General features: G+C 38.1%; 1 pseudogene; it reads left to right on the top strand.

Moving 5' to 3' along the window:
• Positions 1-2768: 2768 nt before the first annotated feature.
• On the top strand, positions 2769-11861 carry LOC108794055 (annotated as a pseudogene).
• Positions 11862-12069: the final 208 nt, after the last annotated feature.

The raw sequence follows: 12069 nt of genomic DNA, 5'->3' as shown, positions 1-12069 counted from the left end.
CTCAGCCGATCCAGATGTTGGATCGGCTGAGTCGAACTCCTTCTGCACTTCAGGTCAGCCGAACATGCTGAGCATGTTCGGCCGACCCGAAGCCATGCGAAGCAAGCCGATGCTCTGCTGTCTGCACTTATCTCTCCCTCCTGGTGCTCACTTCTTGATCATGGGGTTAGAGAGAGGTAAATAAGTAATACAATGAGCTGATCCCTGCACAGTGACAAGCACACAAGGCTTGCATTTTCACTGCACAATATGTTCCTAATACACAGAGGTCCCAGAGAGATCTTTGTTTACTGGGGCTGGGGGGGCACTGTACTCACACAAATATACCTGGTGCAGTGCCATGTGTATGTGTATAGTTTATCAGGCTCACTGTTTCCATTTAAAACTTATTTCCTTTATTGCAAATGAGCACAGGATACAAGATGATAAAGTTCTGATGTTTTTCATGCTGTACTCGGCACTTTGGCAAAGTGCACAAATAACAAAGCATGCAGCATTCAATTTCCATTTCCAACATCTGGATGTTGCTTAGGCTGAGACCTAGATCTGCACCTCTGTTCCTCTGAGCTGGCTATCTATGGACTGACCTAGAGCAGGTTTTATGTCATATACTGTACATATTACCGAGTAAGCACCAGTCCCCTCAGCACTAGCTTCCCCTGTACTGGGTCTAAGCCTGGTGCCTATTAGATAGCACAGTCGCATTTTGACTCCCTCCCTACTGTTCAACTGCTGTAACAGGAAAGTGAAGGTAAGAATATGAAATTGGATGTTGTTAGTACAACGGCTTCCTTACTGAATATTGATTTTTGTGACTTCAGTTGAGTTGATATTGATTGTTGCTAATATATTGTGTTATTTTGATTGACATTAAAGGAACAATTCTAAAAAGGTTACCCCTGGAAACAATTGTATGTTGAAAACAAGGGATTCCTTTTATACAGAGAACTGCGATTCCCCAAATAGCTGGATTTGTCAGAAGGTAGCTTTACCTATTTGAAGAGTTCTTCTCTCTGTACATTGTTACATAGCACAGAACATTTTAATAATCATCAATGAGGATGTTCAATATGTGGACCACAATTAACAGTATTACAATTGTTATTACTAGTGTGATTGAAAATAAAAGCAATATCTCTGTTAGCTTAGCAAATGCTCCTCTACAGTGCTTCATTAAATTATGTTCTTTGCTGTTTACTTAATGCCATCATATGTAGTTACCTATAACAGTCAATCAGATTGTACAAGCAGATGCTGTGGAATATCAACAGTAACTGAATGTAGGCTGGCCAAACATGGACTGATTTGAGGGATATTTGGCACCAATGACATTGCAACATTCTAGGACACTGATGATACAGTAGATAAAATGGGAGATAACTCATGAAATCATTTTTCAACTTCTTCCCAAGATATTTGCTCAGATCAAATATTAGATCAGTCCACCCAAACATATTTTTCAGCTATTGGTAGATGTTGGAGACATTTTTTTTTTAACTTTCAAAGTATTTTATTAATTTTCCAAAGTAGAATAAAACAATAAAATAGCACATGATGCACAATCAGTATAGCATACAATTGCATTTCAGATTCTTCCACATTAGCATAGTCAAGTAGAAGGGGGGATCACTAGAAGCCATACACACAATATATAATAGTTCTGTAAAACAGATCATATCTATCACCCTATTCTTGCCAATTTATCCCCCATCAGCAAAAACGAAACTCAAAACAGTCTGAGGGGAATATCTGGCATAGGGATCCGCCTATGTCTGCAGCAAACATTTGTTATGATCTCCTCCTTATCTATATACAGTAAATAGAAGACTTTCTGTCCAACATCAATGCACTAAACAGCTCACGTGTGCGAGCATAATGAAAAAAAAAAGACAGACAAAAAAATGAAAAGGAAATAGATGCTAAAGGACGCAGAACAGCTTAAGAGTCCGAAAAGAGTAGCTCCATCCCCGACCAAATAGCCCAACATCTACTTAAACATTAAACATAGTCCCCAGAGAAAAATTCCAGAAAAATTGTTCAATGAAAATTACCCGGTTTCCAGCACCCCTGTATATAACAACCAGGGGGTCCAGGTCAATTCAAAGCTTTTTTTAGTATCTTGGCGGATGTGTGAAGTTTCTCATGGACCATAATCCACGACATCTTTTGTTTAGTCTTTCACCGCAGGGTTCATTTCCCTCCATATGCCTATTAGAGAATGAGAATACAGCAGTTTTGCAAGGCGCGTACCAGCTTTCTGGGGACGTCTAGGTCTATATACTCCAGTATAATACCTATCCAAATTACTGTCCAGGGCAAGATTAGAATCTCCTGCACAGATCACTGCGCCTTCAAAATGAGGTAGTAAGGTTTTTAGCATAGAAGTGAAAAACGGAACCTGGGCCGAGTTGGGGGCATAATAGGACAAGAGTGTAGCTAAGGTGTCGTTTAAATGTCCTTTCAATAATAAATATCGTCCCTCGGGGTCTCCTACCTCCAGCAACGAGCGAAATTAGACATTTTTAGCAAGGCAAATGGCAACCCCTCCAGACTTGGAGAGTCTAAGAGAAGGTCCACTCGCTGAGAGTGGTAATATTGAAATGCAATTTTTCTCTTTGCTGGAGAGTTTAGACCCCGAACATTGTGGGAAGCAAATATCACTTAACAATGGTCTATGTGTAGTCATCATAACTCCAGTTTAAGGTCAAAGCACAAAATAAGGCAGCACAGGTATAGCTCACCACTCCCCAAGATGAGCAGGTTTCCAGATGTTGGACCATAGCAGAATATAGGGTGGACCACCCCTGCGGACTCAAAGAATAAACTAAGAAAAAAGAAAGAAGGAAGAAAAGACAAAGAGGACCAACCAAACAATACAAAAATATAAGTAAAAAACACCAACAGAAAAAAACAAAACAACAAAAAAAAATACCCATACAAACAATTATCCCCTTTAGGCTTATCGGAAAAAATTCCCGACCCTTGTACCTCAGCAACCCCCTTAGGAGGGTACCTGCTGGGGTTCATTGTCTATAGAGGGGATATGTGATGGCCTTTCCAAAGACCAACCCAGGAGAGAAAGCAACTCATTAGTATATTAAAATAAAAAAAAGACAAAAGAGGATAAGAAAGCAAAAGATAAGGGAAGAGAGAGGGAGAGGGGAGAAGATCAGGAGAGAGAGAGAGAAAGAAAGCGAGAGAGATAGGAAAAGAAAAAAAAAACGCACAAGCAAAAAAAAGACGCACACAAAAGAAAAATAATAATACATTTTTTCCCTTTTTTTTTTCCTTTGTCAACATCTCCCACTAACATCCCCTCTTAGGAGGGACCTTTGTCCTTTGATCTTGATACCGTATCTTCGTGAGTGCACCTATTGGTGGATCGGGCCATTGTCCCAACTTTACCATCTCGATATCCAATCTTTTCACAAACGGGTCTAAATCCGCCGGGGTGCGAAACTCGACAATTTTACCGTCCTTTTGTACCAATAAACAAAATGGGAAGCCCCATCTATATTTTATATTTTTTTCCCTTAGGATTTTGGTCAAAGGTCTCAGGGCCCTTCGTTTGTCTAATGTACGCTTGGAGAGGTCAGGAAAAATTTCTATATTGGCTCCTTCATAGTCCAGTGTCCCGTACTTCTGCGCTTTAAGCATTATTTTCTCCTTCAAACTATACTTTTTTTTTAAAGAATATTTTTATGGAGCATACAACAGGGGGAGCTGGGATACTCAAAGGTGTGCAGGAACATCCAAAACTCCCTGGTTAACATGAACAGAGACATGAATTATGACAGGTAGATGGAGTATGCAACATAAAAAAGCCAGGGGCTTATTTAGCTTTTTAGGTTTCACTTATTTAGACAAAACAAACTTTAGAGGGAACTGTTCCTTTTAGTTAGCATTCAAGGAAAGTATGGTCTACTCTTATCTGTTACTGTTTAATGCAGAAAGTACTGTACACCATGGCAGATCACTCCAAAATTGCATAAATCACCTAAAATGATAGTAACCTTTAGTTCCTGTCCCTTGTTCACCTACAGTTATTTATCAAAGAATGTTTGTTTAAAATTATTTGAATATTAAATAGTCTTCATGAAATCTTTTTAGAATCTTTACCAAATATGTATTATCAGTCCTAGCCTTAAAAAGTAATTCCAAGTAATTTGTCAATCAGTGACCTGCTAATGAGGCACAAAGGATGCGATCAAAAGACCTGTGCTAAATTCAGAAAGCTCACTTAATTTGCTTTAATGTTTACTGCGAGCAGACTACACAGAGCACCTTATACACTAATTCTCTCTTTCTCTATTTGATGTTTCATTGGTCAGAATCAAACTTTCAAGACAGATATGAATCTGATTAGCAGCTGTAAAAAACTTTAAGATAAGGTTTACAAAGTACAAACTCATGTCAACAATTCTCTCGAAACACTGCATGTTTCCTGTTCTCGGTATTCCTTTTAGCTTTGTTCAATTGGTAACTGAGGCACAGAAAACAAATTAAGTTAAAAAAAAAAATCCTATTTCATGTAAACATTGATAAGAGACAAAGTGCTGAGGAGCATAGGAAAAAGGTATTTATTTCCCACCACTGGGTATGGCCATTAGGTGCAGCTGAGGGACATTGGAAAAAATACTTATTTCTCTTGCTCCTCAGCTCCATCTATTGCCCATAATGTCCTCTGATGTATTATTACAACCCACTACATTCAAACTGGGAAAACATTTATTTGGCATTATTTGCCCAAAACTAATGTTCACAGCTATTTGCAGGGTGAAGAGCCCCCGCAAATTGTTGATAAATAGATCCCTAAATGTAAATATTTTGTGAAGTGATAAAAAAAAGTATTGACAACGTGTTAGAATTTTTATCACTCTATACCTTATATTTTGTATTTCAGTATTATTTTTGCTTGTAAACAGTATGTTTATGCAAGTTATGCTTTCACAAAACAACACATGGATCGATGGTTTTGTCATGTTATTCTGTTGGCAATGCAAAGCATATGAACACTTTAAGTTGCACAGAGCAAATGCAGCGGTTATGTTATTTAAACACACATTTATATGTACAGTATATTACATATGAATTCTGCGTGATTTCTATATAATAAATACACACAATTGAGTGGATGTGTCACAATCTATATATTTTTTCAGTGTAACATAAACAGAAAAATCAGTCCCCGAAATTAAACTTGTAGTTGTGAAAATGCAGCACAGAATAAAAACTTGTGAACAACTAGAAAGTACAGAAAGATGACTAGAGACCAATAACATGCTGAAAGAGATAATTATTGATGCATTAAAAGAGATGACTAGAAACCCTAATGACAAGGTAAGTGACACTTTTGTGCAAGCCCGAGTCTGGCTCGGGGTTACCGCTCCTGGTATAGAAAATTAACCCCGAGCCAGACTCGGGAATATCGCCAGGGAGGTTAAAGCAAATGGATAAAAAGGTCTACTAAAAATGCTGCTGTAGATCCTCCATTTACAGAGGTTATCTAATGCTGTCCCGTAGCAAACAGCATAATAATATATTGCAAAAAAAGAGAAGAGTAGCAGAGAATCAGGATGAGAGATCAGATGAGGAAAGTTTTGGTCCTGCTAACCTTTCTTTTGCTGGAATATAGGGAATATAACATTTGTCAACCTGCACAATCTCATAGCTAATCAGCTTTTCTTTTTACAGGTTTAGGGGAAGTTTAAGTTTAATATAACAACAATAGGATCACTTTCTAACTAAGATTTGATCCTTGAAAACTAGGGTTGCACAGATACCAAGTACAGTACTCGGTACAAGTACGAGTACATGTAGCAATACTTTTGAGCTCCAAGACAAGACTAGAGAAAAATTCAAAAATTAGGAGGCAGCTGTCATGTGTAAGGCGCACACGGAGCTCCTGGGATTTGTACATCTTGGTTTTAATGTACGATTTTGTTTTTATAAATTGAAATAAAGGGATGCACAGATACTAGTTTTTCGAGTACGAGTACTGGTACTTGCCGAGTACTTACAAGTACGAGTACTGATACATTTTTGTTTATTGTCATGTGACAGTTTTCCTAAAACAATACAGACTAATGATTTCGGGACAGTGGTGGAGCGCCAAAGCCAGATCCCAGCTGCAACCGCTGCAACCCTGGTAGTTCTAATGAAAATGCCAAGTATCGGCACTGGTACTCTAAAAGTATCTGTGCATCCCTATTGAAAACTCATCTCTTCAGGGAAGCCTATCCCACCTCAATATAACTGTCCTGTTACTGCTTCCATCGGCTCATCCCACACAATTACAAACCTTTTGTATCACCTGCCCCTCCTACTAGATTGTAAGCTCTTACAAGCAGGGCCCTCCTAACCCTCCTGTATTGAAATTGTATTGTATCTATACTATCTTCCTCTATTTTGTAAAGTTGTTGGCGCTATGTAAATCCTGTATAAAAATAATAATAATGACGTCACTGGCTCACTAACTTTTATTTATTACAAGTTTCTATATGGGATCATCAGTGCTTTACATGCTATTCATTCACATCAGTCCCTACCCTCAAAAAGCTAACAAAATCCCTATTTCACATATATTAGGGCCACATTTTGGCAGGTGTCAATTAACTTACCAGGATTTCTTTGGAGGGTGGGGGCTACCCACACAAGCACAGAGAGAATATGCAAACTCCATACAAAGAGTGTCTTGATTGAGTGTCTTGATTGGGATTCAAATTAGGGACCCCAGTGCTGCAAACTCTAATTAGCGAAGTGGAGACGTTTTAACTGATGCTTGCTCCTGTTCACAGACAATAATAAATGGAGCAAATACCACTAATCTTTAAAAATTTTTACATTAAATAACAGACAGCGGGCAACCCTTTTCCAGTCTGAGAAATAGGGGTTGATTTACTAAAGGCAACTAGGAATTATTATTTAATATTACATTAGGAATAGGGAATGTACACTTTGCAAGTGAATTTTGCCTTAGCTTACTGAATGAGGTAAAGCTCTGCGTTTTTCTTTTCTTTTCCTTGAAAAGGTATTCTTTGCAATGTGAATTTTTAGCACATTCACTAAGCTAAGGAAAAATTCCTGTGCAAAGTACAAATCCCCCTGCAAGGTAAACAACTTATTTGCCTTACTGCTATATAGCAGTGTTGTTACTCACAATGACTTCAAAAAAACTCTGCCTCCATATTTCTCTTAGTACAGTCGGCCATGTCTGCCAAGTCTGCCATGATCTATGGTCCACAGAAGTCACCTTTCTTTTGTTGTCTAACCTGTGCTAGAAAAAGTTAGCATACAATCTGACTGGGGCAACAGCTCCAAAAAATGGCACCTACAGATTCTAATGCATTTCATATTGTGCATTATTATATTTTTATTTTACACACATTATTAGCATTGTGTAATGTGTTTTATTTTTATTCATGCTATGCTATCAAAGCTAAATATTTGTTGTGACTTTTTTCCGGTGTACATAGGGCACACAATATTAACCACAAAGCAATACCTGACCTAAATATCTGTTGTTTTTGCTAATGTTCTATGTCTTAATTTTCCACATTTGCTGACCTTCTAAAGTATATACATAGTAACCAAACTAACAGGAAACTCTGCTATTGTGTTGTTATTCTGCTGATGGAACATCACACTTGCCTTCACAGTTTTTGTTCTTTCTTGTGGCTTTTTTTTTTACATCTGTTACATCATGCTTGCTTTTCCCAGGTTAATTTGGCTACATCACCCATGCCAATTGCAGGATGAATTTGGCATTGGTAATTGTGTATTTAATCAAATGTTTTCAATAGTATATTAAAGAGACAAAAAGGGAGTCCATTGTTAGGGTTTAGATACACATTAAAGAGGACCTCCAGTTATATAAAAAATTAACCTGTGCAGTGGGGCTGCAAGGGTTAACTACTCATTTAGGACTAGAGGCCTGAATACAGAAGACCTGATTCTCAGCCCTACAGTGGGGCTACCCCAGCGCTGCAAGGGTTAACTACTCGTTTAGGACTAGGGGCCTTAATACAGAAGACCTGATCCTCAGTCCTGTAGCGGTGAGTGCTCACCTCTCTCCCTTTCGACTATGGCTGTGGTATGTACCTCGACATCCTCACGTCTGATGCAGGTAAATAGACCTGCATTAGATGTGATGACGTTTAGTGGGGCTTAATCCTCCTGTCCCATCGCACTCCTGACCGGACAAAAACCCAAATCCAACTGGGTGGGTGCAGTGGTGACAACGGATGCCTCCGTGAAATGTAGATAGATGAAAGTGGTCACTCGCACTCCATGATATTAAAGTCAGTGCTGTTTATTGACTGAGATAACACACATCTCCTTAGCGACGTTTCTAGACCATGCGGTCCCGTCCTCAGGCAAACAGAGGAGTTAGTGGGGCTTAGACTTCTTGAGTCTGGGGGAGAAGAGGCTGCGGGGACCAGTTTGGCAGCCTGGCAGGACTGAGGATGAGTATTTTTTTTTATTTAAGCCTCTTGACCAAAACTGACACTTAACCCTTGCAGTGCAGGGGTAGCCCCAAAGCAAGGGTCACTTTTTTTTAGAATCATGGAGTTCCTGTTTAAACCAAAGTTGCAGCAGTACTAGCTGTGACTGGGCCCTTGTTCTGACCCTCTCTTCCTTTTACTGTTTTCTTATTACACTCCAAAATATTACAGAACAAGATAGGTGGAGAGGTGGAATAACCGTGCTCTTGTTCCCATCTATTCAGCTTCCCTGTACAGGTCTGCTGTGGAGAATCTTCTTGTGACAGAACCCCTCCACCTGTCACACTCTGTTTCAATGGAGTTTGATATATAGCACTGTGCAAACTTTTTTAGCACTTGTGTAAAAATGTTGTAAAGCGAGGATGCTTTCAAAAATAATACAATTAATTATCTGTGAAAAAATAAATCAAAACAACTGGACCTGCTGTATTTTTTTTTAAGACATTTTGCCGGTCATCTAACTAGCCTTCTCAGTTTAGAATGACTTGTGGGAATAAATATGGTAAATGTTGCCCCAATGAACATAATCTGTTTATCATAACCAGCAGAGCGTCAGAGACCTCATGGAAGTAAGATGTTGATTGCATTTGCATGATTGGAGCTAGCCAGTGTTATTAATCTGCCCAGACAGAGGTTTTAAAACAGCATTCTATGTGGCAAAGAATAGATGTCTCAATAAAAAAATCATTATTTGTTTTTTTTTAATTAGTTTTGCTTTTAAACAATAACACCAAAGTACAGGCAACTGTACAACAAAATTCTTTTTCACTCGGCTGCCCTCGGCAGCTTAGTGAATAGACCCCTTTGACTTTAACGTAAATGTCTCCCTTGTTTGGTTCTTTTACGAGTAAGAGTATGCCCGAGGGGCAGTTCCAAAGAACCAAAAGGAGCAAACAAAACCCCAAATCCATGTGCAGAAATTCATCCCCATACCTGCAAGGAAACTTCACCATGCTTAACTGCTGCCTGCAGACACCTATCCTTGTACCACTCTTCAGGCAAATAAACTGCCATCTATTATAGGCAAATATTTCAAATTTGGACTCATCAGTCCAGGACATCTAAAACCTTATAAAAACATTGGATAAACATTTTTTTTATCAGTGTTTGTAAATATCAATAGCAAATATCAAACTATACTATAATATCTAAAATAAAATGATGGGATATAATATTTTTAGCATCTCATAATAATTACAATAATATTCTCAAAATGAATAATTCGCCCTGTCATATACTGCTTTTACTTATACTCTAATGAATACTAAACAGCCTCCAGGGTCAAAAACAGAAACAACATCCACAGTAGCGCAGACATGTACAGTATAAAGCCTGCTAATCAACAATTACACCGCTAAATACGGCACTATAGATGGCAAACACATTTGTCACAAACTGTACATGCCACATTGCCTTGGGACTGGCTATGGTGAATGGACCATGTCTGCTTCATACACTGAACAAGGTACAGGGGCTGAGAGGGTTTTTTTTTTCTTATTCAAATATACCTTTGGCAAAAAAAACCCTAAAAAATACAACACAAATAAGTGAACAGACTACCATAAAATTTTGTATAATAAAATATTTGTTAGCTGGCCAACTCCAATGAAATTAAAGTAGTATTAAAGTCTGGATTTTCTTTTACATATATCTATTGCTAGCAAGCAGTAGATATATGCAAAAACATTTAAGAAAAAAATTGTCAAATAGGTAAAAACTTACCTGTGTCTGTGCCACTTGATCTCAGCTGTAGAATCCAGCTTCCCGAATGGCCGTGCAGGAGGAATTGTGTGCGGACACATGCGCAGTCCATATCGCCGGAGGGGAGAGGAGGAGAGACACAGTATTAGTGACTGTAAGCCCTCCTTACCATTAGTGACTGCAAGGCCCTCTTTACCATCTTGTCTTGAATTGTATTGTGATTGTAATGTCTTCCTTATATTGTAAAGTGCTGCGCAAACTGTTGGCGCTACATACATCCTGTATAATAATAATAATAATGCACACAGCCGGAAGAGGAGTCTGCGCTGGATCAAAGACCGGCACCAGCGCTGGAGGGACTTTTGGAAATCAGTGGAAGGAAGAACATTTTTGGAACAAGAGGCATCATATAAGGTAAATACTTGAAGCAGCATGGGGGGCAGCCTCTATGTCACTTGAAATGCCTTTGATCAGTTTATTTTAATTTATTTCCCATTTATTGCAGCCATTCTTAGCTATTTCAGAAAGGATAATACATTAGTATTAGTATTAGCAGCAGTAGTAGTAGCAGTAGTTAATTATACCTATTTTTGTGTTTTTTTGCATTTTTTCCATTTCATACGCATGCCATTTTCCCATGAGTTATATAGATATTGTGTGTAAACAAATGAGTCATTAAGTTATATTTATTTTTATTTTCTGGTATCATTTTTAGATACAATTACTCTCAATGTATTTAATATGACATCAGCGAGAGAGTTTATTATCCTGGGCTTTGCAGATAGTCAGGAATTGAAGGTTCCTCTCTTTTTGCTGTTTCTAGCAATGTACCTTCTTACAGTACTAAGTAATCTATTAATTATTACTTTAGTTTCTCTGGACAGTCACCTGCAGAAACCTATGTATTTCTTTATCTGCAACATGTCTTTTATTGACATGCTGTATTCCTCTGTCACCGTTCCGAATCTGCTGCAAAATATCATAACCAACAATAAGAAGATTTCATTCCAAGGGTGCATGTCCCAACTCTTTTTTTTTAACTCTCTTGGTAGTTTAGAGTATATGTTGCTCACCTCCATGGCATATGATCGCTATGTCGCAATTTGTCGTCCACTGGTCTATCATGTGACCTTGAACAAAAAGGTCTGTGTAATTTTAGCAAGTGCTGCTTGGAGTGGAGGCTTTGCTGCAGCTTTTCCTCTTAGTGTCCTAATTTCATCGCTTTGTTACTGTGCTTCAACTGAGATCAACCATTTCTTTTGTGATCTTACACCACTGTTAAAATTAGCTTGTGATGATACATCTGCCGTTGAGTATGCCGTATTTGCGGAAGGCATAATAATTGTTCTCAACTGTTTCCTGTTAACGTTAACCACCTATGCCTACATTATCTCTGCAATCTTCAAAATTGGCTCAAAGGAAGGTCGATTCAAAGCTTTTTCCACATGTGCTTCCCATCTTACAGTGGTCATCCTCTTCTACATGATGATTGCCTGCATGTACATGAAGCCATCATCTTCATATGATTTGGATGAGCAGAAGGGTCTTGCTATCCTTTATGTAATCATTGTTCCTATGTTAAATCCAATCATATATACTTTGAGAAACAAAGATGTAAAGGAAGCATTCAACAGATTAACCAAAATAAAATTATGATTCAAATATATTGCATTTTAGCTGATAACATGTTTATTGTTATTTGTATTAATTAATGTAAAAAATAAATATAATAAAACAAGAATGATCCTGTTAGCTTTTCTTTGTAAATGTTTGAGAAAGTAGGGAAGGGTTAGAGTCTTAACCAGGTTTTTATTACAAGGTAACCAGGTTTTTATTGTTATCTGTGGCAGTGCTAGGATAATTT

Source organism: Nanorana parkeri, unplaced genomic scaffold (genome assembly GCF_000935625.1).
Source record: "Nanorana parkeri isolate BGI_ZX_2015 unplaced genomic scaffold, ASM93562v1 scaffold807, whole genome shotgun sequence".
Taxonomy (NCBI): domain Eukaryota; kingdom Metazoa; phylum Chordata; class Amphibia; order Anura; family Dicroglossidae; genus Nanorana; species Nanorana parkeri.
The sequence above is the reverse complement of the archived record's forward strand: the minus strand, read 5'-3'. Positions and strand labels throughout refer to the sequence as shown.